The sequence below is a fragment of the Podarcis raffonei genome, chromosome 4 (assembly GCF_027172205.1).
Source record: "Podarcis raffonei isolate rPodRaf1 chromosome 4, rPodRaf1.pri, whole genome shotgun sequence".
Lineage (NCBI taxonomy): Eukaryota > Metazoa > Chordata > Lepidosauria > Squamata > Lacertidae > Podarcis > Podarcis raffonei.
In genome coordinates, this window is record NC_070605.1 from 76,112,537 (window position 1) to 76,138,889 (window position 26,353).

Below are 26,353 nucleotides of genomic sequence, written 5' to 3' on the forward strand. Positions count from 1 at the left end.
CATGGTTGTCACCCCATTTGCAAGCAGCCTTCATTTCCTTTAGTCTCCAATGGCTCGCTTGCTCTCTCTTGCTCTTGATCATCTTTCTTTCTCTCTTACTGAGTCAGTCCATTGGGCCATCTAGCTCATAACTGTCTACACTGACTGGCAGCAGTTCTCAAGGTTTTCAGAAGGCATGTATCCAGGTATTGAACCAAGGAGCTTCTGTATGCAAAACAGACACTTTTCCATACTATTCTAGAAGGTTCACCAACATTCCAGAACAGAAGGATGGAAGGGGAAGAGGAATTTGGTGGAAATACATGAAGTTTTGCAGGCCGAGTTTATTTCCCACTACTAGCTGGCTACAATTTTGGGGTTCACTACTCCCTGAAAGTTTAGGCACAACACATATACCCCATGCGCTCTCTCTCTCTCTCTCTCTCTCTCACACACACACACACACACACACCATAGTATGTGTGAAGAAATTAAATGCAAACCTATCAAACTGTGGTGTTCAGTAAACAGTTGTTTGTTTAAATGCACTTAAACTAGTGGATGATTCAGTTGTTATGGGGATCATGTACATCTGAATTCCTTTATTTAAACTCGGGATTCCCATCGCTGAACTAGTTTAACTGTATTTTATGGTCATTAAAATATGAGAAAAGAAAGCCGTTAATATACTCATCTTTCCTTTAAAATTTGGTGATGATTAGTTCACCTCTTCATCCATATAATTACAGCGATGCCGGGTTCCCACATATCCTGCAGTTTTCAAATGTTTCTTTATATATATCCAGACTATTTCCAGATGGTTTTCCTGAGCACTGTTAGAAGTTAAAAATGCAGCAGGCTGTGACTATCTTAATTGAGGCCTTTACCCCCTGGATGCTTCCAAAACCTGTAGCGGGGACAAAGTGCATATCGTGAAGTGATGTTCCAGAGGAGGTTCTATAAATCTGCCACCATACTTGGTATGTTTTGTGTGTTCTCCCCCTAACCCAGCAATGACCCTTACAAAACACACACCATGCTAAGATTATTTATGCTCCTGGCAGGAATAATCTGCATTAGATGGCTGCATATGAGCTGGCTAGAATTCATGCAGCAATATGAAAGCTGCTTTTGCAACACTTCTGTGTGTTTATTTTGGAGACAATGGCTGACCAAGATTTTTTTATTACGCTTGCTTCTTTTCTCCAGTTTGCAAATGAATGAAGTTATCTTAGGGAAGTTCTCGTCGAATTTTCCCATTTTTTTTCTGGCTCGCTCACAGTAGAACTGATATATGGTCCACAAAATGTGAAATGCCAGAATGGATATGAAGAAGCTGAAGAAATGGACATTAGTGTGGGAAAGATGAGCAATCAAAAAACAGGATTCCCATGAATATTGTAGTAAAATTACAGAATGCGGTTACCCTGGAATGACAGTAACAGAGCCATACCATTGGCTAGTTTAAGAAAGACATTTCTGTGTTTCCTGCACCACTATTTATGCTCATGATATGAAGTATGGTTTGTTGCACCTAGTTAATGTTAATAACAAAGATCACACAGGCATACATGAATTACACGAATAGTATACTGACATAAAAAAAGCCTGCTGGATTAGGCCAAGAGCCCATCTGCTCCAACATCCTGTTATCATAGTGGCAGGGGAATACAGGTAGCACTGTGTTCTAAACCACTGAGCCTCTTGGGTTTACCAATCAGAAGGTCAGTGGTTTGAATCCACGTGACAGGGATGAGCTCCCATTGCTCCGTCCCAGCTCCTGCTCACCTAGCAGTTCAAAAACACACTAGTGCAAGTAGATAAATAGGTACCACTGAGGTGGAAAGGTAAACGGCGTTTCCTTGTGCTCTGGCACTCGTCATGGTGTTCAGTTGTGCCAGAAGTGGTTTAGTGATGCTGGCCACATGACCTGGAAAGCTGTCTGTGGACAAATGCTGGCTCCCTCGGCCTGAATTGAGATGAATGCCACATCGCTTGGTCGCCTTTGACTAAACTTAACTGTCCAGGGGTCATTTACCTTTACCTTTACCTTATCATAGTAGTCAACCAGATGTATGTGAAACCCAAAAGCAGGACCTGAGCTCAACAGCACACTCCCCAGTGGTAATGGGACATGGGGCAAGATGCTACATTGTGATGTTTTTAAAAAAGTCTCATACAAGTGGATTTGCATACAATTTTAGGCTGATTTCAGTAAATGTTAAGCATGTGTTTGAATATCCCATTAAAATGAGACTTAGACATTAGACATGACCAATAATTTGTCCAAAACCAGGGGAATGTTGACATTTTGCCAACAGTTCTTAACCTGGCAATTCATATATGCAGATATTCTTCCATGGCCACTATTGATATTTTAAAATATTGATTAACTAGAAAAATAACAACTTTTTTAAAAACTGGAACTCAGAATAGTTATAAAATCTGGAGTTAATCAGACCAGTTTCAATTGTCTGAAAGTGAGGACCACTAAAACTCAGTTTTAAAGATACAAGGAGGAGTGAATGATGAGCATTATTTTTATAAGTGCAAATAGAGTAGTTACTTGCTTGCTAGGGCTTTGAAAATGTGTTCATAAAAACAATTAAAACTATTCAGCAGTATGTCATCATAGTAATGATATATTTATGACCATCAGAATACTCTCTTGACAGTTTCCATTGCTTTCTAATATCCCATATCAAATGCTATCTGAAAATATAGCCAATCTATATTAAAACCTGAGACTTAAATGGATTTTTGTGACAGTTTCATAATGCAGAGGGGGCTTTATAAAATCAAGTCAAATACCTTGCATAGTCTCTGTCAAATGTTATGAGTGGTCTGGAAAATAAAAATTGAATTCCATTTTGTTATTCAATATATTTGCCGTTGTTCTCTTTCTCTCTCAGATATATATATGTATAATATCACCAATCATGTTGATGGAAGCATGTTTTCCTGGTTGTGAATATTTTTCCCTAGCTGAACGGAGTTATGTTTGGAAAAAGATGTTGTGTACCCACAATCGTCCAACCTAATTCAACAACTAAGTTGTGTATGTACAGCCTAGTGCTATAAACTCATGATGAGTTTTCTGGGAGAAAGAGCAGTAAACTAAACTCAGTCCCATTGCTTCAGAATCTCCATCAAAAAGCTGATCAGCAATTTCCACCAGATTTTTCTGGGCCGCACTCATACAACCTCGGTTGCCAGGCATGATTTTTCAGAAAGAGCACAGTTTGTATAAGTATATAAGAGTCTGGGAGATGTGTTGACACTTCCATATTATCCTGATTCAAAACAAACAAAAAAGGGCCTCATCCTAAGATTGCCTGCACAAACCAATTACGGTAACAAATGTTTTGGAAATATATTGGTGATTAGCAACAAATCTATCAGAGCAGATAGGTATCAGCATAAATATTTAGGATAAGGCTGCTCAGCACAGTAGCTGAAAAGTCACCTGAATATAGTTAAATAATACACATTATTCACTTCAAATACACACAGAGTTCATGCAGATTGCTACAGTCTCCACCATGGAGAGAGAAGCTCTTTGGCAAACGTACCTTTCTGCAGAGTAGCTTCATCTATTGATATGCACTGGAGCGTTCGCATCTGGAAGAGATCACTAGCTCAAGTTGACAATGATTTATCTAAAATAATGTTTAATAATGGATAAGTAAGGTTTTATATTGTTGTGAGCTCCCTGCTTCCCTGAGTGATAAGAAACACTGCCTGGGTGGTTCCTTTGGAAGAGAAAGTGCTGTGGGGACTTTGGGCATTTTTGTAATGTTTGCTTTATTTTGCAAGTATACAAGGAGAACATAAAGGGAAGCAAGCAGCAGATGCTTCTACCAGGCAGTATATCCACATCACAGGAAAGCAAAGACTCTTAAACCTTGGCTGTGTACACACCATGCATTTAAATCACACACCCCTCCCTTGAAAAAAAAGAATTTATGCCTCACAGAGGCTGCAATTCCCGGACCCTTAACAAACTAGAATTCCAAGGATTCTTGGTGGAGGGCAGGAGAGATGTGCTTTAAATTCGTGGTATGTATGAAGCCAGTATTGCCTACTCTGGCTGGTAGCAGGTCTCAAGGAGTCTCAAGCAGAGGAATCTTTTCTATCCCCTTCTGCTTCAGCCGTGTTAACTGAAGATGTTGTTGTTTAGTCGTTTAGTCATGTCCGACTCTTCGTGACCCCATGGACCAGAGCACGCCAGGCACCTCTGTCCTCCACTACCTCCCGCAGTTTGGTCAAACTCATGCTGGTAACCTCGAAAACACTATCCAACCATCTCGTCCTCTGTCGCCCACTTCTCCTTGTGCCCTCAATCTTTCCCAGCATCAGTGTCTTCTCCAGGGAGTCTTCTCTTCTCATGAGGTGGCCAAAGTACTGGAGCCTCAGCTTCACGATCTGTCCTTCCAGTGAGCACTCAGGGCTGATTTCCTTAAGAATGGATGCGTTTGATCTTCTTGCAGTCCATGGGACTCTCAAGAGTCTTCTCCAGCACCATAATTCAAAAGCATCAATTCTTCGGTGATCAGCCTTCTTTATGGTCCAGCTCTCACTTCCATACATCACTACTGGGAAAACCATGGCTTTAACTATACGGACCTTTGTTGTCAAGGTGACGTCTCTACTTCTCAAGATGCTATCTAGGCCTGTCATTGCCCTTCTCCCAAGAAGCAGGCGTCTTTTAATTTCGTGGCTGCTGTCACCATCTGCAGTGATCATGGAGCCCAAGAAAGTAAAATCTCTCACTGCCTCCATTTCTTCCCCTTCTATTTGCCAGGAGGTGATGGGACCAGTGGCCATGATCTTCGTTTAACTGAAGATGCTACAGATCAAACCTAGGATAAAGGTGCCTGCATAGCGACGGAGAGGTGGGTGATCAGTAATGGGACCACACCACGAGAGGTGGTTTAACCTTCCCTCCTCAGCGCATGCCTGACGAAAAAGCCCAACACTCCTTCTGCCCCAGCCACTAATTACCTCAGGGGAAGTATCAACTGGCAGTGCAATATCAAATAGCAGCACCGGCGTGATTTGTTGTCGCAATCGGGGAAGATTAATTACCTTCCTTATGTGGGATGGCCCTGTTCTTGCAATTTATTTATTTTTTTAAAAGCAGAGATGTGAAACGCATTAATGCATTCCCTGTAATCCCTAGCTTGCTTGTCATCATTTCCCTCCCTCCTTCCCTCTCTCCCTCCCTCTCTCTCTCTCTGCTCGAAAATCTGCCTCAACACTTGTTTCTTCCCACATACACATGTCACTTCCCTTACAGGTGAGATGTGTCACTCTCCCACCATCCCAATTCTTACAGCTTTTCCATTCCAGAAATTCAAGAGAGATTTCTTTGTATGTCCCAGCCACTAGTTCCCATTGAAGAAACTATTAACCACCAATCCTAGGCAATAAACAAGGAATCTCTCTAACAAAGGAAGATTGGCCACTTATAATATTATTTTTAAAATACTGATTAGATAGGGAAATAATGTTTCTCCTAACAGACTTTTTAAGCTACTGTGACCACACACACAAAAAACCACCCACATTTTGCACTGACACTGTAGAAATCAAGTGTGCATCATCTTCTAATGCAGTGTGAAAGTCGAGGAGAAATTCATCAGTAGAACGGCCGTGCTAACTCTATCAAACACAATATAATCCAGTCTTAAAATCTGAGGTTTGTGGTTTTTTTCTTTCCATTCCGGGAATATTAAGGGTTGCAATTTCGAAGCTGGTGTTCCTGCACGAAAAATTGATTAGTTCAATTTCAAGGTGTCAAACTGGTGAACAGTTCAGTACACAGTAAAATTCAATTTTGGTGATTAACACTCACAATGACTATTTTTGTTATAACAGCCAAATTCTTATTTCCAAACCTGGTGTTCATTGTTCTGGTACACTTGCTCCCCCTGCAATCATCAGCTAGTTACTAGTTGGGAGAGATATTTGTAGAAGAGAGCTGAGTGCTAGCAATCTACTGTGCAAATTTTGTTCGCACTGCATCCATCACGACTGGTGGAAAAAAGAGACAGCAGGAAATGAGAAGGAAATTGTTATTATATCAACATAAATAAAAGAAGAAGAAACACCAATCAATTCTATATTGTCTTGTAAAAAATGGGGGTGGGGGGGAACTGATTGAAAACGTTCTCCTTGTAATAGCTTGTATATCCTGGATCTCTTATTGGAGGAAGCCACTAAAAACCACAGGGAAGAGAGCTTGTATCAGTACCGGAAATAATTAACTGAGAAGTTAATTAACAGTTTCATTGCCCACCCACCTTTTGCGCCCATCGAGCCTTAGTTGTGCATAGGTCTGCATGACTAGTTCGGACATACAGTGGTACCTTGGTTTACAAACTTAATCAGTTCAGAAAGTCCATTCTTAAACCAAAGCGTTCTTAAACCAAGGCGTGCTTTCCAATAGCAGCGGGAGACTCAATTTACAAATGGAACACACTCAATAGGAAGCGAAACATGTTCTTATTCCAAGGCAAAGTTCACAAATCAAAACACCTACTTCCGGGTTTGCAGCGTTCTTAATCCAAGTTGTTCATAAACTAAGCTGTTCTAAAACCAAGGTACCACTGTAATGTGAATGGGGATGTGCATCATTTCTGATGTACGTTCAAACACACATTCCTCCAAAGTGGGGATAGAAGTCATCTGTATTCAGTGGCACATCTGGATATGGACATTGTTCATCTGCACTGCTTTGGGATGAGGAGCTGGGTGGGCATCCACACCAGCATCCCCATTCTGCCCCAACACTTTAATGCTACCCGTGTCTGCTCAGAAGTATGCCCCATGGAGACTTACTCCCAGGTATGTGTACATAAGGCTGCGGCCTAAGAATGACAGAACTGGGGCCAGAAGTGTGGACAACACATCTTGCCAACACTCCTGAACGTTTTTGCAAAGTGGGGCAAAATATTTGTCCAAAAGAAGGCGGCAGCACATTTTGTATGCCTCTCCCACGTTAGCTCAACATTAGTTTGGAATTTAGCTTTGATTGTTATCTATGCAGTAAACAGCTAATTTATATTTATGCCTCCTCTCCCCAAGTTTGTGGGCTCAAAATCCATACTTTGCGTTCTAATACATCTACTTTGTATATACAGGAGGACCTTTTAAACAGGTTTTTAAACAGGCTAACTTTGAGTTCTTATAACTGTGTGCATTGCATTCCCCCGCAATAATGTAATTTTCACCCCAATGTCTACTTGGATGATAGAATGCCAGATTTGCATTGTTTTCTTGCTTTGATGCCACGGGTAGCTATCCTTGTCATGCTGAGTTTTGAAATTATTGTATTTAAGAACTAGCTTTGTATAGCATATGGGCGAGCTATTTATTTTCAGTATGCACACACATACACACAAATTTAACGTTTTGAAGTTAAGCTTTCTGAATTTTATTTTTGGTAAATAGATTTGGTCAATCTAACCTGTAAAAGGTGTTAGAAAAGAAACCTGCATCAGATTGGGATGAATTCCAGTTTATTAATTTGGGCTCACCTCTGAAGTCTAACCAAAGAGAAGCAGGTGGCGCTATAGTCTAAACCACTGAGCCTCTTGGGCTTGCCGATCAGAAGGTTGGCAGTTTGAATCCCCACAACGGGGTGAGCTCCTGTTGCTCGGTCCCAGCTCCTGCCAACCTAGCAGTTTGAAAGCAACCCCAAAAGTGCAAGTAGATAAATAGGTACCGCTCCAGTGGGAACGTAAACGGCATTTCTGTGCACTCCTCTGGTTTCGGTGTTCTGTTGCGCCAGAAGCGGCTTAGTCATGATGGCCACATGACCCGGAAAAACTGTCTACGGACAAATGGCCTGTAAAGCGAGATGAGCGCCGTAACCCTAGAGTTGTCTGCAACTGGACTTAACTGCCAGGGGTCCTTTCCCTTTTTACCTGAAATCTAACCATATTTACTCAGAATTTAATTCAGTGGAGCTTAATGTCAGGTGAGTGGGGATAGGATTGCTGCCTGAAATATGCAAGATAGCTGTACCTTTACCACTTATCTGAAAAGTTGGATAAGGAAGTATTTGAAAAGCAATCCTTATGTTTGCTAGATGCTTAGATATGCCCTGCAGCAAGTATTTCTCCCTGATTCCTTCCTGTGGGGCTTATGTGGGAGCAATGCTTAGCATAGATTTAGGGGAGAACGACTGGTTTGGTTGCATTGGCCCTGGAGTCTTGGGGGTGCCGCAACTATGAAGTAGACTGGAGGGTGAAAGGTCAGCGCCAGCGATCAATGGCGGATTCCCTCTGAGTCTCGGAGGGACCAGCTCCGCGGGATCGGGTCTCACCGCTGCGGCAAAGCGGGGACCCTTTAAAAATCACAGGCGGGGGAAGCCTGTGAACGTGGGGACTCGGTGGGCACCATCTGCGCCCCCCCCCCCAAGTTGCGAAGGGACCCTTTTAAGGGCTCCGGAGCGGGACGGGGGTGAGGCGCGGTGCTGAGAGTCGACTGCTTCTTCCGCGGAGTGAAGCCGCACAGCCGTTATCGGAGAGCGCTGACTTTTTCCTGAGACAATTGGATCTAAAAGCAACTACCCGTGAGTAGGATTAAACTGAATTAATTGGAGAAAAAGTGAATGAATTCGACACCGAAACGGGAAGGTACAAACAGGAAGTCTGCCTTCCCTGCTTGTAAATAGATCAAAGCAAAGAGACTATAAAGCGGAAACTTTGAAAGACTTTCAGAAAAGATTCAATCCTAACCTCAAAAAAGTGGTTTCCCCTCCAGATTGCAGGAGTGGAGGGGAAAAGAGTTGAGTACATCTACCTGCAAGAAAGGGGGAGAAAGAAAGTTAACATCCGCTGCCTAAAACCTGGGAACAGGCTGCCCCCAGACAGGAAAAGCAGGCCAGTGGAAAGCCTGTCGGCAAGTTAAGGACTTTTGAATTAACTCTGCGAGAGAGTTATAGTGTTTCTGGACTTCTCCTGATTTTAAAGTAACTTTCAACTATATTGAAACTGTTGTTTTTAAGGGAGTTGGGGGACTTACAAGGACTATATTTGTTTCGAAAAAGTTGCAAACTTGAACTGTAACTGTGTCCCCCTAGAGGAGTACTGATATTGTTGCAACAATAACTGGGCTGTAGGAAAATTCCCTTTCAAAACAAATTCTTCAGACGTGGGAGTGACCTTGGATTCTCATGAGAGTGTTATGGCAAATGAGAGAGGAAAGTTAGAGTTGGCACAGGAAAAGACTACTAGGTCTGGCAGACAATACCGGACTGATACTGTGCAGCAGCGAAGGGCTTCAACAACTGGAGCATCTGGCACATCAGGGGCTGCACCTTCGCAGGCTAAACCAAAAGCTATGTCATCTGAAGACGTTTTGGCACAGGCACTTGGGAAAATTAATGAATCTTTGGAAAACTTAGCTAAGCAAGTAGCTGAGACAAATAAACAAGTAACTGAAGCATCAGCTAAAATTGATTTGAACACTACAAGCATTAACAACTTGGGACAGAAGGTGAATTCCAATACACAGTCTATTGAAAAACTATTACAGGAATCTGCTTCGACCCGAAAGATAGCTGAAGAAGCAAAGGAAATTGCAACCACTACTCAAGAGAAGATACCACCAGTATATAGAAAATTGGAGGACCACAACCTGACACTGTCTATGATTGAATTAAAAGAGAAAGAAAGGAATTTAAGAATCAGGGCAGTACCAGAACGTGAGAAATATAATTTGGCTGACTTCCTTACACAGGAGTTCACAGATTTTTGGCAACAGGATTTGGGGAAGGAAGAATTTAAGATAGTGAGTGCATTTAGACTTGGTAAAGGACAAAGGAGGAATAAGGTAAGAGACTGTTTGATTACTTTCAGAACAAAAGAGGAGAGAGATAAAATTTTGAACCTGCACTATCAAAGAACTTTGGAAATTGACGACTTAAGTGTGGAGATTTTTAAGGACATTCCAAAACATCTTTTGGACTTAAGGACCAACTACGGAGACCTAGTTGCCCTGTTGAGAAGAAACAGAATCCTCTTTAGGTGGGAATTTCCCCAAGACCTATCTTTTAAATATAAAGGAAGAAAGATAAAAATAAGAACAGTTAACGACAAAGACAGGTTTTTGAAAGATCATGAAGAAGACCTACAAAAAGAAGTGGAATCCAGAGAAGCCACCAGAGCACTGGAAAAAGGAATACTTGACATAGCAAACTTATCTTTTGGACTGCACAATCCAGGGAAAGAGACACCACCGACAGAACAAGAACAGTTACTCGGAGCAGTTGGAGGTAAAGTGAAGTAACCCCATCATGGCTCTGCAACTTCTAAGTTGGAATTGTAATGGTCTTAACTCCCCTCGGAAGAGAAAAAGTGTTTTTCATATACTAAAAAAAGAACAATTGGACTTGATTTGTCTACAAGAAACACAGGTAACGAGGCTACACAGGAAAATATTTGTTAATAAAAGATTGGGACAAGAGTTTATTTCATCTGATAAAGTTAAAAAAAGAGGAGTCGTGATATATACAAAGGAGAGACTATTACCGAAATTAATCTTTAAAGATGAGCAAGGAAGATTTCTGGCAATTGAAATTCAAGTTCAAGGAGAGAAATTCTTGATTGTAGGAATTTATGCACCGAATGAGGGGAAATCTGAATTTTTTAAGAAGTTGCATGAGACTTTATTGGACTATTTGGACTATAATTTAATTTTGATGGGGGATATGAATGGAGTAGTATCTACAAACATGGACAAGGCACAAAGACAGGTAGTCACCAAAGATGGTAGACTACCAAAAACTTTTTTTGAATTGACTGACAATATGGACTTGATTGACATTTGGAGAATAAAGAACCCCCTGGGGAGAGAGGGAACCTTCTTCTCTGAAGCCAAGAGGACATGGACTAGGATTGACCAAATATGGATAACTAGAGGAATGGCACCAAAGATAAAGAAAGTGGAAATCTGCCCAAAAACTTGCTCCGACCATAACGCTGTAAAGATGGAGATGAAGCAAATAACAACTGGCTCCTTCAGATGGAGGATGAATGACACCTTATTTAGAGATGAAGAAGTGTATAAAAAGGCCCAAAAAACTTTGAGAGATTATTTCGAAATAAACATGAACACCAATGTTGAAAAAAGAGTAATCTGGGACGCAAGCAAAGCTGTTATGAGAGGGTTTTTGATACAACAGAATGCAATAAAGAAGAGAAGTCAAAATGAGAAAAAAGATAAAATTCTGGGGAAAATAAAAGAAGGGGAGAAGAAATTGAGAGCAAAACCAAAGTCGCAGGAGATCCTGAGAGAAATAAAACTATATCAAGTACAATACATGGAATTGATGAATCAGGAGATAGAATGGAGAATTAAACAAATGAGACAAAAGACATTTGAATCAGCGAATAAATGTGGGAAACTGTTGGCTTGGCAAATGAAAAAAAGACAAAAACTAAACACCATTACTAATTTAGAAGTGGAAGGAAAGATCATACATAATCCAATTGAGATTAGAAATTGCTTCCAGAGGTACTTTAAACAATTATACTCACAAGGGCCACAGAAAGAAATGGATATAGACCGATTTCTGAAGACAAATGGATTACAAAAAATCTCTCAAGAAAGTAAATTAATGTTGAACTATAAAATATCTGAACAGGAAGTAGAAGGTGCCATCCAAAATATGCAATTAGGCAAGTCTCCAGGACCAGATGGGCTGACTTCCAGATACTATAGATCTTTGAAGGAGTGGTTATTACAACCTTTGAAGGAAGTCTGCAATGAAATTTTGGAAGGGAAAAGGGCACCAGAGTCGTGGAAAGAGGCGTATATCACACTTATACCGAAAACAGAGACTGAAAAGACACAACTCAAGAACTACTGCCCTATATCGTTATTAAATGTGGATTACAAAATTTTTGCTGACATTTTGGCCAAGAGATTGAAAAAAGTACTGATGGAAGAGATTCATAAAGACCAAGCGGGCTTTCTCCCGGGAAGACATTTGTCTGACAATTTGAGGAATATAATTGACATTTTGGAAAAATTAGAAGTGAATATAAACACTAAAGCAGTTTTTATATTTGTAGATGCGGAGAAAGCTTTTGACAACATCTCTTGGAGTTTTATGAAAAAGAACCTACAGGGGATGGGGGTAGGCCAAGATTTTGAAAATGGTATAGGTGCAATATACTCTGAACAAAAGGCTAAACTAATTGTAAATAATGTGGTAACGGAATAATTCAAGATAGAAAAAGGGACACGACAGGGGTGCCCAATTTCCCCATTGCTTTTTATTTCGGTCCTGGAGGTTTTGCTGAACATGATTAGAAGGGACCGGTTGGTTAAAGGTATACAGGTCGGAGCCAAAAAATACAAACTAAGAGCATTTGCAGATGACTTAGTATTGACGTTACAGGAGCCAGAATCTAGTACTAAAAGGGTTTTAGAACTAATTCAAGAATTTGGTCAAGTGGCAGGATTTAAACTGAACAAGTTAAAAACTAAGGTTTTAGAGAAAAATTTAACATCGATTGAAAGAGAGAGGTTTCAGAATGAGACAGGTTTGACTGTGGTTAAGAAAGTGAAATACCTGGGGATTAACATGACAGCTAAAAATGGGAATTTATTTAAAGATAATTATGAAAAATGTTGGACGGAAGTGAAAAAAGATTTAGAAATTTGGTCAAATTTGAAGCTTTCCTTGTTGGGTCGAATTGCAGTTATAAAGATGAATGTATTGCCTAGAATGTTGTTTTTGTTTCAAACATTGCAAATTGTGGACAAGATGGACTGTTTCAAGAAGTGGCAGAAAGATATTTCTAGATTTGTCTGGCAGGGCAAGAAGTCCAGAATAAAATTTAAGATATTAACTGATGCAAAGGAAAGGGGTGCATTTGCCCTGCCAGACTTTAAACTTTATTATGAATCAGCAGCATTCTGCTGGTTGAAAGACTGGCTGCTTCTTGAGAACACAGACATTTTGGATTTAGAAGGTTTTAACAACGTTTTTGGGTGGCATGCATATTTGTGGTATGACAAGGTTAAAGCACATAAAGCATTTAAAAACCATATTGTCAGGAAAGCATTGTTTAATGTTTGGATAAGATATAAAGATCTATTGGAAAATAAAACCCCAAGGTGGTTGTCCCCAATGGAAGCGAAAGCTCAGAAAAAACTCAATATGGAGGCCAAATGGCCGAAATATTGGGAAATTTTGGAACAAGAAGGAGATAGACTGAAACTGCAGAGTTTTGAGAAACTAAAAAACAAAGTGCGAGATTGGCTTCATTATTATCAGATAATGGAGACATATAATTTGGATAAAAAAATTGGCTTCCAGGTGGAAAAATCAAAATTAGAAACAGAACTGTTAGAACCCAAAACTAAGATTTTGTCAAAGATGTATAACTTGCTGTTGAAATGGAACACTCAGGATGAAACGGTGAAATCTGTTATGATTAAATGGGCACAAGATGTTGGACATAACATTATGTTTGCTGACTGGGAAAAGTTATGGACCACAGGTATGAAGTTTACGGCATGTAATGCCTTAAGAGAGAATATTATGAAAATATTCCCAGTCAAGCTTGCAAAAATCTATCATTTGCCCGCTAATAAATGTTGGAAATGTAAAGAAAATGAAGGTACATTCTTTCACCTTTGGTGGACATGCCCTAGGATTAAGGCTTTCTGGGAAATGATTTATAATGAAATGAAAAAGGTATTTAAATATACCTTCCTGAAGAAACCAGAGGCCTTTCTCCTGGGCATGGTCGGCCAATTGGTGCCAAAGAAGGATAGAACTTTCTTTATGTATGCTACAACAGCAGCAAGAATACTTATTGCAAAGTACTGGAAGACACAAGATTTACCCACTCTGGAAGAATGGCAGATGAAAGTGATGGACTATATGGGAATGGCAGAAATGACGGGCAGAATCCGAGACCAGGGAGAAGAGTCGGCGGAAGAAGATTGGAAGAAATTTAAAGATTACTTACAGAAATATTGTAAAATTAATGAATGTTAGAATGATGTTGGATAGAAATTAAGTGGTTTCCAGCTGTAATGTTTTAAGGGAACATGAGAAACAGGTTTAGAAACAGGTTAAAACTTAATGGTAAGGATTTGCTGAACTAACAATTTGAATTGGAATACAAAATGGAGGTATGAGGAGGTCCGGGAAACATGTTAAAGGAAAATGAGAAATGGAAAATCTGCATGTCTTTTTTTTTCTTTTTTCTTTTCTTTTTAATTATTTTTTTTCCTGTATTTTTGTTATTATTTTTTACTCTGCCTTTTTCTTTTTACTGTTATTGTATTAAAAACCTTAATAAATATTCTTTTTTAAAAAAAAGAAAGGTGGCGGTGTCAAATGTTGCAGTTGGCATGTTGCACAAGGCGCCACTGCAATTTAAGACCCCAAAGTCCGCCACTGAGAGCACTCCTAGTGACAGCTGAGATGGAAGGCTGCTGAAACTAGTTCTCAAAACTTGTGTGTACAACTATATCTTTCCCATTAGTAACAGCTACTGGACAGTTCCACTGTATGGCAATTAACTTTCTTACCTCATTAATGACCAGTCAGGGGAAGACACACTAAAACATGTTAATGTTGTCACTTGATCACCAGACAATCAGCTGTTCAACAAGGGGAGAGGGAAAGATGCTCTGGGTTAATTTGTGATGCATGAGTTGTTAATTCATAATGAACCCCACTAGATTCCATCTTGTTATTGCAATCAAGTGGTTAAGACACTTCACTTGACTGCCTCGTTGCTGAAAGCTAAAAATGTATGAGTCTGAAATCAGACAGCCAGCACTAGTCCACTCAGTTATAAGGAGCCTGATCTAATATGTCAGTCAGATCATTTCCTCACGAAGCTGGAAAAACAGTTCATGACAGACTGTCTTTGTTGTGGTGACTACCTGGCTCATACTTCTACTGTATTTTTCTGGCTTCGTAATAACATAAAGCTCTTTGTCCCCTCAAGGCTTCCTTTCTGTGAAATATGCCTTTTTCTAAGGAAATTACATTTGTGGAATCCAAGATGCACCAGGAGTGTAGCAGACTTTTCTTCCCGTGAGAGTAATGCGTAAATAAATCTTTATGGATAAGGCCACATGTGACTTGGATCCAGAAAAATAGAAACAGCAGATGTCTTGCGTCATTCAGAAGTACATGAACTGTGCTACTGTTTAAGAAGCTGTTTCAGTTCTTATTAGTTTGCTTCCCTGCTTAGTGTTGATTTCCATAGAAATATGCCCCCACAATAGTTTATGAACCTGGGTGTTTTCTTCTTCCCTTTAAGGAATTTGTATTTTGTAGCACTGCACTGAATATTTCTTTCCTTGGCCGTTCTCCATCCATTTATGAGAAAAGAAATAGCATCCAAAAATTGTGAAATGGAAAAGAAAAATTTGGTGAAATAGGTTGGGTGCAGCTTTTTTTGTTATGCTTCCCTTTCAAGGTGGCCAATGGGTGCTCCATTCATTTTACACACCATCTCTCTGTGGTCTGCACTCTGCAGCCTTCCTCTTGGCCTGTGTTTCTTGAAAACCTGGAAATGAGTGAATCTGCCAGTTTTGGCTTCTCCAAGTTTCTTATTTTTCTAGTCTTCAGTTCTCCACATTTCCACGAGATTTTATTTGAAGTTCTCATTAAAATTCATCTTAATATACACATTTGAATTCAATTTTGCCTAATATAACACACTGCCATAAAGCAATGTTTCCTAATACAATGCATTTCTGTATTTTATTTCTGCTAATACATGCATTTATACACACACTTTGCCCTATTATATGTAGTTTTGTATACATTAATTGGTTAGAGAACATTACTGCAACAGTTGGAAACATGCAAATTCCAAAGGATGGCTGTTTCAGTTTGCATATTATTTTGGAAAGTGCTTAAGTAAGTTCACCTTTAAATGATGAAATCAGATTTCTCTCCCAATACCATTCAGAAAACCCCATGGCATCCTCAGCTGTTTTTTCCTATAAGCCTAGGAAAGCGGAAAGGTTGTCTGCTGTACCCGATAGCTCTTTGAGGGTTGACCTCAGGACTCTTGATACCTCAAGGACCACCTTTTCCCACATGAATCAACCCAGAGCTTCTAGGCATACTAGCGCTAGAGTTTTCTTTGCTCATTAATATACAGGGTGAGTCTTTTAAAAGAAGCCCCATGGAACACGTGTACTCTGTATCCACGGGGCCTCTTTTAAAGGACTCACCCTGTACATGGACCTGTTGAGATAGATATAGGTATGGGCAAGCCTCAGTGTAGTTGAAGAGAGGTCACCAACGTGGTGCCCTCCAGATGTTGATGGACTACAACTACCAATATCCTTTGCCATTTGCTGTGCTGGCTAGGACTGATGGGAACTGGAGTTAAACGGTATCTGGAGAGCCACAGGAAATCAAGTCTAGATCAGTGTTTCCCAAACTTAGGTCTCCAGTTATTTTTTGGACTACAACTCCCATCATCCCTGACCACTGGTCCTGCTACCTAGGGATGATGGGCGTTGTAGTCTCCCTGCTTTCAGAGACCCAAGTTTGAGAAACACTGACCTAGATGATTTCCAAGTCCTTTCCCATGTGGCGAACTTTTAATAGCAAATATTTTCTTTGTTTAGTATACTCAGTGCTTTTTTTCTTCAAAAAAATTTCTACTCATATGGAAATACTGCCCCTCAATGAGGCCAAACTTAGATTCATAAAATGTTTAGGGGTATGCGTACCCCTGCATCCCCCCAGAAAAAAAGCACTGAGTATAATGATATCATTTTTACATTTGTCTGGCTAAAAAAAAAAAAGTATTCATTCTTCATCGAGCTTTGATCCGCATGGCTCTCACAGTAGTACATATTGACAGAGATTTTAATCTTAACAACTTTTCTATTACAACAACCACAGGATCAAAATTATAACAAGTTTATCTGAAATCCTCCATGACATCAGAAAGCTACTGCAAGCAAGAACATGATAAACTATTCTGTTCTATTGTTAACAAAACACAAATATTTATATTGAGCCAGTCACTAATACTGAGAGCACTTGCTACGGCTAATTTACATAATGTTTCATACATGAAAGCTGCTCCTTTAGCTGCAGTGCAATGAGATAACAATCTCTCATTTTGTGTATTTTTTTTTGCATATTTCTCCAAGAGAATCTTGGGGCAGCATAAGAGGCTTTTAGGACAGGTGAGAACCAAAAGAGGGACCATTTAAGTGCTAACTGATGTGACTAATCTTACATTACATGTAATGTAATGTAATGGGACGTGGGTGGTGCTGTGGTCTAAACCACAGAGCCTAGGGCTTGCTGATTGCAAGATTGGCAGTTCAAATCCCTGCAACGGGTTGAGCTCCCGTTGCTCAGTCCCATTGCTCGGTCCTAGCTCCTGCCAATCTAGCAGTTTGAAAGCACATCAAAGTGCAAGTAGATACCTTCCCGGTCCGGCGGGAAGGTAAATGGCGTTTCCATGCGCTGCTCTTGTTTCGCCAGAAGCAGCTTAGTCATGCTGGCCACATGACCCGGAAAAACTGTCTGCGGACAAATGTCAGCTCCCTCGGCCAGCAAAGCGAGATGAGCGCCGCAACCCCAAAGTCGTTCGTGACTGGACTTAACTGTCAGGGGTCCTTTACCTTTACTTTTAATCTTATCTTACAGAGCCTGGGGTACTGATCCACATTTTAAGGTTAGTTAACACCCACACTATGTAGTTAAAGCACATCTAAAATACAACTAAATCACACTGTCCCAGAGCTACAATTCCCAGCACCCTTAGCAAACTACAGTTTCTAGGATACTTTGAGAGAAAGCCATGTGCTTTAAATGTGTATTAAATGTGCTTTAAATGCAGGGCTTTTTTAGGAGGAACTCACAGGAACTCTGTTCTGACACCTCTCAGGTGAGTTCCGGCTCCTCTCAGGTGGCTGCTATTGCCATTTTAAGAGAATGAGGGAGGTGTTCATGGTGACTTCTGGCACCTCTTTTTCTAGAAAAACAGCACTGTTTAAATGAATGGTGTGAATGTGACCTGTCGGCCATTAGCTGTCTACTTGGATATAGTTAGTGCTGCTATATTTGTGGAGAGAAAAACATGGTCATAGGACACCACAATATATAGATTGCCATTTTTCCATTAAATACCTTTTTTAATGATACAGCCAATCATATCAGTGAAATGTTACTATATATATCTCCATCCATTCATCTATCTTTCTATCTATCTATATCTATCTATCTATCTATCTATCTATCTATCTATCTATCATCTATCTATCTATCTATCTATCTATCTATCTATCTATCATCTATCTATCTATCTATCTATCTATCTATCTATCTATCTATATCTATCATCTATCTATCTATCTATCTATCATCATCTATCATCTATCCTAGTGGCTACATTTATAAGTTTTGTTTTTCATTTGTGGGTACAGAATGAAAAGCGGATTTTAATACTGCCAAGTGAACCATGTGATAATGGTCAAGCAGAGGAACGCTTTAAGTATATGCATTCACTGACATGGGTAATGAACTGTGAGAGTCTCAGTACAGACAGTTCTGTAAACTGGTACCAACAAACACAGCTTTGGGTGGCTAATTCATCTTGAAATTCAGATTCACCTCCTCCAAAACACTTTCGAATGAGATTGGTCATGCAAATTCACAGCCCAGATGACCCCTTTTCTAACAATCTTTCCTATTTCCTTGTTGTGTGATGTAAGAAGTCTCTGCAACTACCTTGTGACACCTAAGTGGTTGTTAACACTGAATTCAGGGAGTGTAGAAATATGAAGTCGTGCAACACAGGCTTGTGCTGCCTGCATCTGAAATCATAGTACTCATAGATCATCAGTTTATTACACGAGTAACATTATTTAAAGTTAGTGGTGCTACTTATGAGATTGAGAACATCTGTGCAAACATTGCCAATTCAGCCCATGCTGATTTATCACTATACTAATCATCTTTATGATTAATTTCGGTCTTATTAAAGTATGATTGTGGTTACGTTTAGACAAAATCATCAAGCCACTTGCTCCTAAACCGTTTGTCCGATGCCAAGGTCTCTGAGTTTCACTGCCAACCTCACAGATGGAACAAAAGAATCTTACCCCAAATATACACAGTATTTTCTCTTCCCCCTCCCTTTTTAATATCAATCTTTATTAACATGCACATCCCATTTTTACTGAGATGAATACTTAATGCTAGAAAAGAGGAAAATCATAGCTTAACGTAAACCAGTAAATGCAATAAATAATGAACACTGCTAACAGCTTAGCATCATAAGGAAACAGATGGAAAATCTTCCTCCAGAGATCATTGCATCTAGTATTACAGAATGAGTTTCTGGACATGCACAGGGTGAACAGTTCAAGCTTGAATTACAATGAGGTTTATGACACTTTTTGTTATAAATGTAAGGATTTCATGTCTTCCTCTTAGGAGGCGCTTCCATTATACCATTCATCTGTTTCACCGAAGAGAAGAAAAGCAAAATGCAAAACCTCAAGCTGTTAATGTGCGCCCAGAACTATCAAATGAAGATCTCACTCTGGGGGTGCCTTTGCAGAGTTTAAGAGTGTTGTAGCAGTGCTACAATGCCATCCTCTGTCTTGGAAAAGAAGCAGAAACTGAGTTGCAGCTTTGAGTCTACTAGAACCTTATTCTTACACACGTACTACACACAATAGCAGAAGATCAGCCAAAATATAGCATTACTATATCTATCTATCATCTATCTATCTATCTATCTATCTATCTATCTATCTATCTATCTATCTCTATCTATCATCTATCTATCTATCTATCATCTATCTATCTATCTGCAAACATCTTCACCAGCTTAAGATGAAGCCATTTGAAAATGTTATACACTGACAACTGGGAAACACTGGCCTCTTAGCGCTCCAGTTGGAGAACAGCCTTTACCAAAGGTGTCATGGACTTTGAAGACACTTAAACTCAGAACGCAAGGGAGAAACGAGCTAAGAGGAAGGCACGCTTGGTAAATCCACACCGTGATCAACTCCCACCCGGGAACCAATGTCCCCACTGTGGAAGGACGTGTGGGTCCAGAATTAGCTTCCACAGTCACTTACGGACTCATTGTTAAAACTGTGTTTGTGGAAGACAATCTTACTCGGCTACGAGTGATCGCCAAGGAAGAAGAAGAAGAATGAAGCCAGTTACATTAAACTTCATACATCTTGAATTATGGAGATAAAGGACACGATGATCATCATACATATCTAGAATACAACAACTTTGCCCAAAAAAAGCTCAACAACTTTTCTGTTCAGCTTTTCACTGTTTGAAATATGGCAACCCCACTGGTGTTCCCTTCCAATTCTACAATTCTATGGTTTGAAGATTCAAATCATCCTTAATGCCCAGTGTCAATTTTCTTTTAGAAATTAACCATGGTTCATTTAATTTCCCACCCCTACTCCAAGTTAATTTGCCCTCTGCCATAACTTGCTGGAAATGTACAGTACAACAAAGCCAAAGGGCAATTCCATTCACACATTTTTATAACTGTGTGTGTGTGTGTATTAATTTCCACTTGTAAAATAGGTAAAGGTAAAGGACCCCTGGATGATTAAGTCCAGTCAAAGGTGACTATGGGGTTGCAGTACTCATCTTGCTTTCAGACCGAGGGAGCCAGTGTTTGTCCACAGACAGCTTTCTGGGTCATGTGGCCAGCATGACTAAACCCCTTCTGTCACAACAGAACACCGTGACGAGTGCCAGAGGACACAGAAATGATGTTTACTTTTCCCCCTCAGTGGTATCTATTTATCTACCCACGCTGGTGTGCTTTTGAACTGCTAGGTTGGCAGAAGCTGGACAGAGCAACAGGAGCTCACCCCTTCGTGGAAATTCGAACCGCTGACCTTCTGATCGGCAAGCCCAAGAGGCTCAGTGGTTTAGACCACAGCGCCACCCACGTTCCTTGTAAAATAACTTACGGTTACAATGTAAAGTAATATAAAACTGAAAGAACAAAAATTAATCACATTTTAAATTCATCTGAAATATGCTTCATCTTAATTCTTTCAACATGTGCTACCAGTTTAGGATCAACTCTTACAAGGATGCCTTTTTGTATTGTAATTTAAAAACAAAGGCACACTCACATTTACAATTAAGTTTTCTGCTAGGCAATGAATATATTAAGAATGTCAGTTCAACCCTGCAGCCCAGAAAAACCATCAATCAGGTCACGTACACCCATAACGTAGGGTACACTGACTTCCTTCCTCTTTCTCACCCAAGAGATAGTAGCAGGTCTCACCAACAGGCTCTCACACTTGGGCAGAAACCACTTCCTCTCTCCCACTGCAGCCAGCCAGACACAAAAACATTACTGTCTCCGAAGACCTATTTCAGCAGTGCAAGTATGCTGCAAAGTTTCAAGTGCTCTCACTCAGGCCTGTCTCCATATTACCGTATTTTTCGCTCTATAACATGCACCTGACCATAACACGCACATAGTTTTTAGAGGAGGAAAACAAGAAAAAAAAATATTCTAAACGAAACAGTGGATGTATGATTTTTGTGGTTCATGCTGTGGCCACAGACATGTGATCTGACGGTGAGTTTGGGGTAGCCCAATGCAAAAATCCTGAGGATCCATGTGGATCCATGCTTTGTAACCACGTTTTTGCACCACTGCGGCCCCAGACAACAGTGGGTGTGTGATTTTTTTGGTGCAAGCTGTAGCCATGGACATGCTGTGTGATCTGATGGTGAATTTGGGGTGACCCAGTGCAAAAATCCTGAGGATCCATGTGGATCCGTGCTTTGTAACCACGTTTTAAGTGGGGAGGGAAGGAAAAGCACTCAAGGGACAAGGAGCACGCGTGGAGTGTGTGGAGAAGGGATGCTGCTAATAATGCAGAAGAGGGGTGCTGTGACTCTTTCAGACACAGTCACAAAATGTATCAAGGCAAGTAAAGAGGCCAAGATAAACTTGGAGGCAAGTTTAGGTCCAATATTTTGCAGAGCTAGATTTTTGTGGGTTTTCTTTTTCTGCGTTAAACTTAACAACTTACCTCCATCTTGCCTGCTTGACTGGAGGTCCTGGCAGTGATCCTATCCTCAGCATTATTTATTGTTCCGTTGTTCGGACTATTACCATTCTCTCACATTACATTTCCCTCAAGAAGTATGCCTCAAGCACATCAGTGCCTTTTGAGCTCTAGGAGTTTCTCCGGACTACTGAATGACTCATTGTTGCAATAAGTTGAATTTGAATTCAGTCACTGGGCTTTTTATTTTGCAGTTTCTCCAATTGCTCTATTTTCTTTACAATGATTTCTCTTTCAATGATTGTAGCTTTTTTAAAAAAAAAATCTTGTGTTGCTTGACTAATCAGAACTCCCATATTAACTCGCTTCGAAGCCAGCTATTTAATTTCTTCTTTATTATGTCTCTTTTTCAATTTGTTCCAGATCAGATGCTTGCACTATCATCATGCCTGCTTGGGCCAAACTTCAAGGTCAACATATGTATGCACTATATGTGCTTTTTAGACTGCTAAATACCGGTAGATAATCTATTTGAGATAACTGCTTATTTTTAAACTGAGTTTTATGTGTAATCATACTAACTTGGACGCTAGTGCCTCTATACATCATGAAGGCCAAAGAGCTACCATATATGAATTCTGCCTTTTATAAAAATAAAAAAGTAATATAAACACAAACTGCCATTTACAACAGTATTTAGGTCTCCTCCAGCAGTCTCTCTGCTTTGAAGAAATATTACATTAATGTAACAAATTTTGTAAGGAATAAAGCTTGACCAGAATTTGGAGCAGATTAAACCATTCATTTTCCATCCTGCCTTTAAAACTGTATCACTCACCTGGGTATTGTAGGCTATACTACTGAAACTTTTGCTTCTTCTTTTGGTTGTAAGTGTTCTTACTTACCTTGACTTTGATGTTCCCGGTGCTGTAAAATGTTCACCAAGCCAACTGGCCCTCAACTAATTTTTCAGGATTATACAGAAGTGTTTAATGTAACAAAGAGATATATTTCCTTCTTGTAATGTGACTGCTATTCTTTTGCATGTTTCAGGATGATCACCCCTGTGAAATTAAAAAATAAGAAGTTTAATTTAACTTAACAATAACCAAAGGAAAAAGTCTCTGCATCAGGGTAAACTTCCACTACCATCAGCACCAACGAACATGGCCAATGGGCAGGGCTGATGGGAGTTGTAGTCCAACAACACGTGGAGGGCAGTTCATTGACTACCCTGCTTTCTATTCTAATAGTAAGTAACTTTGGGGAGGGGAATCAAAAGTCTTAATAGTAATTTGGCACTCAACAATTTTTAAAAGAAAAAAAGGGTTCACTATTTTTGAACAGTTCATATTGTTACCTTACTACTACTTAAAAAAAAAACAACTCAACAAATTGTCTGCAAAACCAAAAACAAGCTGAGTTCTTCACAAATCATGTTGGTATTATTGTAGTTCAAAAGTGGGTCAGAATATTTTCCAGGATAAACATCCTCCACTCTGTATTTAGAAGTATGTAGGTCAGCACTGGCCTAAGCATTTAGAGTATCTTAAGAGGCAAATGCCTTTATTTTCTTCTTCTGCTGACTTGTCAGCCTCTAAATAAATTAGGCAAACAATTATGATAATACAGCAAGGCAGCTATGGTTTTAAAGTGGGGGAAAGCAAAACCCCAAACTAGGGAAAGCCAAAGCTTTTATTATAAAGAGCAGCAGGGCTACTTGTACCTAATTCTGAGACCTTGGACAAAGTGTTTGTTGCAAATTCATTCCTCTCCTGCTTCACAGACAAACCACAAACACCCATTCTCATGCAATAGCCTTGAAAGAGGGGACCATCAAAGCTCAATGAAGGAGCCGGCCCAGCCATGAGACAAGCTGAGGTGACTGCCTCAGGTGGTAGCATCCTCAGAGGCAGCAGGTCCCAATGTAGATCTTTATTCCACCCCCCTCTGTTCCTGATGTAGATCTTCACTCACTTATACCAAGTCAGATCCATTGCAAAATCCACTGTTTCTTTCACGAGAGAACTACTACAAACCTGTCAAGCAGCATCATGGGATTGTTAAGGACATGGGATGGAGCTTCTACCAGTGTCAGAAACAAGGACCCCGGCATCTGCTGAAAGCCCACACCCCAGCACAGAGTCTATGGATAAACAGCACTTGAGACTTTCCCCTCCTCTTCAGCAATGCAAGCTGCTTGCTGATCTACCTCCCGTCCTGGCCCAGATAATAGCTACGGTGAGAAGGAGCAGCTAATGCCATTGCCTGCTGGCTCATTGGCTCTCTGCCTGGCAAGCAAGCAGATAGAAACAATTAGGAGGAATGGAAGCAGCAGCAGCAGCAGCTGTGGATTAATGGCAGCGAGGAGGCAGAATGGGGGGGGGGAGTCCTGGCCCAAGGGCCCTCCAGAATCTGGAGCCATCACTGGTCGGAAATGACATCTGGAAATACCATGTGTTCCAGGTGTCACAAGCTGATCCTTTGCCTTTCCCAGAAACAAAAGAGGTCATGCCACGCTCGGTTAATGCATGAAACAGCTAATGTGCCTTTGATTTCCAAAGCCATTTGGAACTGCCATTTGCTAACCTGTGGTGTTTGCCCACACCAAAATATACCTACATCTCGATCACTGGAATGTGCTGGAAGTAGGACACAGTAATGACAACCACAATATTGTTTGTTGTCCTGACTGTGATCATTTGGGTGCCCATTCTGCACTGTAGCAGGCATGTGCCAGCTACCATAGCCCTGCGGTAGGATAAGTACAAAATTTAAAGCACAAGTACACACTTGTCATCCTTCTGCCCATAAAGTCAGCACCTACGGGACCACCTCTCCTGGTATGCCCCACAGAGGACCTTATGGTCTGCAAATAATAACATTTTGGAGGTCCCAAGCCTCAAGGAGATTAGACTGGCCGTGGCCGCCGCCTGGTGGGACACTCTGTGACAAGAGATCAGGGCCCTGAGGGATTTGACATCTTTCCGCAAGGCCTGCAAGATGGAGCTGTTCCAACAGGCCTTTGATCGGGGTTCAGTCTGGTCTGATTCCCCCTCCCCTTTCTTAAGAACTTGCATGAAAGTGGCCTCCCAATTTTTCTCACAAGCCCATAAAAGTTCAGCACAAACAGTTGGGCCTGGTGAGTATTTAAGGTCCCCAACCCTAATCTGCTGGTTGCCATCTGACTGGACTTTATTCTGATCCTGATCTGATTTTAGGATGTACTTTAACTGATTGCCTGATTTTATGTTAATGTGTTATACATTTGATGTTAGCTGCTCTGAGCCCCATTTTGGCTTGGGAGGGCGGGGTATAAATACAAATTTTTGTTGTTATTATTATTATTACTACTACTACAGTCAGCATTATGTAGTGGTTGGAGTGTTGGAATAACTCAAATCCCTGCTCAGCAAACACGCTCAATGGGCGTTCGAAAATCTAACCTATCTTCTGAGGTTAAACTGAGGATAAACTGGAGGGGAGGACCATGAATACTATTTTGATCTCCTGGGAGGGAAGGCTTTTTTAAATGCTTTATTTATGTAATTTGTTGCTTGCTGGTATACCAAAGAATATTTAGCAAGGTCCAATATAAAACTAGTTTCATACAATTTTAGGCTTAGCTGCCCCACTATAAACTGCTTATGTGGCTCCTCAAATATTTTCTGATATCCACATAATTCTGGTATCGGTTACACATCCCTATGTGTGTAGAGGATATAAGTCCATAAATTTCTTTGCTCTATTTTTTCCTATTATGTGTGAGAGCAGAAGGTTGAGGGAAAGAGTTACTTCAGTATCTCTATCTCTAGAGATGCAATAGTCTGGAAACTCAGTACTAATGACCATTACTGTAGAAGTCGTGTGAGGATTTAAATTGCGTTCTTCCTTGGTAGACTCATTATCATGCTTACTGAGCTAAGATGTCCAGGTTCCCTTTTTCACCTTAGCTACTGCATAGCATCATTTATTTCCTGAGTTACTGAAGCCATTCCCAGGCAGAAAAGAAAGAAATTTTAAAGACAGCAAGGAAGGAGAAGACCAATTCAGCAGGCACATACCGTATTTTTCGCTCTATAAGACGCACCAGACCACAAGACGCACCTAGTTTTTGGAGGAGGAAAACAAGAAAAAAAATATTCTGAATCTCAGAAGCCAGAACAGCAAGAGGGATCGCTGCACAGTGAAAGCAGCAATCCCTCTTGCTGTTCTGGCTTCTGGGATAGCTGTGCAGCCTGCATTCGCTCCATAAGACGCACACACATTTCCCCTTACTTTTTAGGAGGGAAAAAGTGAGTCTTATAGAGCAAAAAATACG

At 40.4% G+C, this 26,353-nt stretch overlaps 1 long non-coding RNA gene across 1 annotated transcript; it reads right to left on the minus strand.

The window, feature by feature from the left end:
- Window positions 1–474: 474 nt before the first annotated feature.
- LOC128411776 (uncharacterized) lies at window positions 475–24,817 on the minus strand. Its single transcript, XR_008329913.1, has 5 exons — window positions 24,655–24,817; window positions 22,938–23,096; window positions 5,880–6,015; window positions 3,552–3,638; window positions 475–886 (listed from the first exon to the last, which is right to left on the minus strand). It is a non-coding gene; the product is annotated as an uncharacterized LOC128411776 (long non-coding RNA).
- Window positions 24,818–26,353: the final 1,536 nt, after the last annotated feature.